General features: G+C 35.5%; 1 pseudogene; it reads left to right on the top strand.

Moving 5' to 3' along the window:
- The first annotated feature begins 286 nt into the window (after positions 1 to 286).
- LOC113324621 lies at positions 287 to 1,442 on the top strand (annotated as a pseudogene).
- The last annotated feature ends 2,365 nt before the right edge of the window (positions 1,443 to 3,807 follow it).

The raw sequence follows: 3,807 nt of genomic DNA, 5'->3' as shown, positions 1-3,807 counted from the left end.
CAAAAAGATTTTGAAGCAACACAGTTGCACAGATATCAAAGACCAAATTTCGTGTTATGTTAATGAACGGTAGGTGCATTGACTCGAAACAAGAAGACTTGACTTGCTTATTGCATCCGACACGGATGCCTCTAATGCGTCACTAACCCACTACAATGCTTCCGTGTAATTCGTTCATCAATTTTATACACACATTTACAATTTGAATATTTGTAACACTAAAGCAAGAGAGAGTGTTGAGTTCACCAAACAACAGAGATTTGCAGAAGAAGATCAAGATCTGGCTATGAAGAACACCAACACCCTAGAAGAGGAAGGGTTAAAAAGTGAAAACATTCATAACCAACAAGAGAACAAGGATTCCGTAAAGGTAATGAAATGGAGACTACTCTTACTAAGCTGCACCTTTAATTTAATAGGATTGACAGGAGGACCTTTACTACTTAGATTATACTTCTTACATGGTGGTAATCGAAAATGGTTATCTAGCTTGTTACAAGTAGCTGGCTTCCCTATACTCATCATCCCACTCATTATCCTTTATCCTCAGCGCGATCCAGGTCAACCTAGTGTCAAGTTTTTTGCTTCTCGAAAGCTATTACTCTATGCTGCTTTAATAGGATTAGCACAAGGAGTAGACAGATTTATGTATTGTTATGGTTTGTCCTTCCTTCCTGTATCGACTTCGTCTCTCCTTGTTGCAACTCAACTTGTTTTCACTTCCTTTATATCATTCATTTGGGTTAAGCAGAAGTTTACACCTTACTCGATTAATGCCATTGTGGTGATAATCATGGGTGCTATACTACTTGGTATAAGAAGAACCGGGGATCGTCCGCGTGGTGTTACAAATTCTCAGTACTTGCTGGGGTTCTTTATCAGTATAGCCGATGCGTCGATTATAGGATTCATTTTAGTGAGCACACAAGTTGCTTATGCTAAGGCTAATCAAGCCATGACTTATCCTATTGTGTTGCAGTTTCAAGTTTGCTTGTCCTTCTTTGCTACAGTGTGTTGCACCATGGGATGCCTCATAAACAATGATTTTTCGGTAAGAATGCTAAATAAAATGCAGTATGTACAGGACGCTACTACACACATTAATGCTAGATTGTGAAACTTGACTTTTTGCACGTTCTTCTAATTTGCAGGCAATACGAAGAGAAGCAAGTGAATTTGACTTGGGTATGAAAAGATAGTACATCGTGTTAGTTTCGATTATGATAGTTTGGCAGCTAATGTTTATTGGAAGAGTGGGGATTATTTTTTGTACCTCTTCTCTCTTTGCTGGAGTTATGAGCGCGACGTTCCTTCCCATTTCACAGATAGCTTCTGTGATAACGTTTCATGAGAATTTTGCAGCAGAGAAAGGAATGGCCTTGGCTTTAACACTCTGGGGCTTCACTTCTTACTTCTATGGCTCCTACAGGAAGACTAAATAACAAAGCCAGGGGAGTATTTTGACCCACGAATTGTGTGTTTTTATTTGATCTGATTGCAGCATATACCAAGTGGCTGTAGTTTATTGGTAAGAATTCCACGTTGTGGCTGTGGAGACTTGGGCTCAAATCCCAGCAGCCACATTATTTATTTTCTTTTTTGCTTTTTCTTTTTGCTTCTTCGGTATTTGATTTCTAATGGAGGTCAGGTTGAACCCCTTTATAACTGGGTACATGTTTCAAGCCTTCTGCTTCACGATAATCTTTATTCATAGAGATTAAATCATGAAAACTAGAACCCACTATATATTCTTATGAGAAAATCACAAAAATCTAAAAATGAAATAACTATGGAGTTACGTGTTGTCATGTTGATAGTTTATCCTTAAAAATGTCTTGCCTATGATTCAAGCTCTTCCTTCAATTTTTTTGTTTGTGTTTCTATATTCGGGATCTAGTTCAGTTTTGAATACTCTCGTAATTAAGCCGCTATACAAAGACTACTTATTACCAACTTCTTAAAGTTGAGACCAAGTAAACTAATTCCAAGTTATTCAGTTCTTTTAATATACCTGTGCTATTACCAATCTGGTCTATGCACGTGAATCCTAAGATAGAGTCCATTACCTTAAATCGGTTCATCTGTTGTGAAGACTTCTATCACTCAGCACCTTTTGGATCATATTCCAAAGCGGTAAGTGACTAAACTGTTTCATTGACCACTCTATAAATCCCCCAGATCAACAAGTTAATTAGAGATACGTTGAGTTAGAAAGGTTCTTCCGTTTAATCGATTTAAACTCCTTTGCATTAGTTTAGATCAACTAAAATATAAAAACTATCAAAGATAATCAATCTTAGTTCACAGTCTATTAAGTTCGGTTCCTAAAGAGAAACACCAAGTGATTGATTGTCGATCTATACAACAATCTATAAAAGGTCTATCAAGATAAACAAGCTTGTCGGATCCCAGTCAACCAAGTGTGCATGTAGTATCAAAAGATCAAAATACCAAAAACAGATATTTTAGTCTTCCAATCTTCAGTCTTGAATGTACCTGCACAAACAATTTGATTCCCATATGAACGATCACACACAGAACGAAGCCTTTTAACAATGAAATGATCACAAGTCCTGTTTTCGGTTTTTGAATCAATAAAACAGATCTAAAATCGTCGATCCTTGATCTAGTTCGAATTACCTTATATCAGAAGAGAATGATCATGGAATAAACAAACAAGATAATATCAAGGTTCAACTATACTGTTAATTAGTTAATCAAATAAATAATCGAAAGCTAGATAAAAATACGATTCTAGTTTCCCACCAATGATACTGCTAGCCGCTTCTTAATCCCAAAGAAGTATTTAAATGAAGCGAACGTAAGAGATTTCACCTAATTAGGATACTTTCCTCTCCGATGAGTATAACGAGAACACTGCTAGGCAGATTGCCTCACACAAACTACAAATGAATAAAGTATCGGGTGTCACGGGATGAATTTGCAAAAAACACAAACTTCACGATTTATGACCAAGGTAGTTTGGATGCCAAGGAATTTCTAAATTACTAAAATATATGCTTTAAATACCAATTTTCGGTTTTATACAATTCCAAATTGTAATCCAACTAATATGCTGAAATCTCTCATGCATGACAACTCAATACTAGCAACATACAAGTGTATTTTATTAATATAATATTCAGAGATGTGCTTTAATTTATGTGAAATTAAAGACATATAAATTCTGAATATCAAAAACGATATTATGAAATATTTCGGTTTTAGATCTCACCTTGAGTACGAAGAAAAATACTTGAAAATTAAGTAATGAGAGTTTAGCACATGTTCAAAGTATTATGTCGACATTGTGAACTTTCCACCAAACCGTATTTCCAATAGCTATCTAACCTTTAAGCTTATAGCCGGATCAGAAAAAGGTTACATCGGTTAATACTAGAGATTGGTCCTGCTATAGATACCCAGGTAAAGTATCGTCCCTGCTATTGATCCTCACGTAAGGGATCGATCCTATTATAGATCCATGGGACCTGTCCTAGTATAGATCCTTGTTTACGGGATTGGTCATGTCATATATCCATTGATTCCTTTCAACCTCGAAACAAGTTTCACAAGTCCATTTCCTTAAAATCATATAGTTAAACATAGTTTTCTTCGTGTGGATTCATCCCAAAGTTCAACACACTAATTAGTAAAAAATTACAAAGGTAGTGTTATGTCGTAATTACGAAGTTCAAAAGATAAATGTTATACTTCGTAATCCAATATATCAAAGTTGTATGAATCAATAAGTATATTCTTCCTTTAAACTTTGATTATAATGGATTGATCAAGTCACCAATGCTA

Source organism: Papaver somniferum, chromosome 11 (assembly GCF_003573695.1).
Source record: "Papaver somniferum cultivar HN1 chromosome 11, ASM357369v1, whole genome shotgun sequence".
NCBI classification, from domain to species: domain Eukaryota; kingdom Viridiplantae; phylum Streptophyta; class Magnoliopsida; order Ranunculales; family Papaveraceae; genus Papaver; species Papaver somniferum.
Note: the sequence above shows the minus strand (reverse complement) of the source record. Positions and strands in the feature narration are given on the sequence as shown.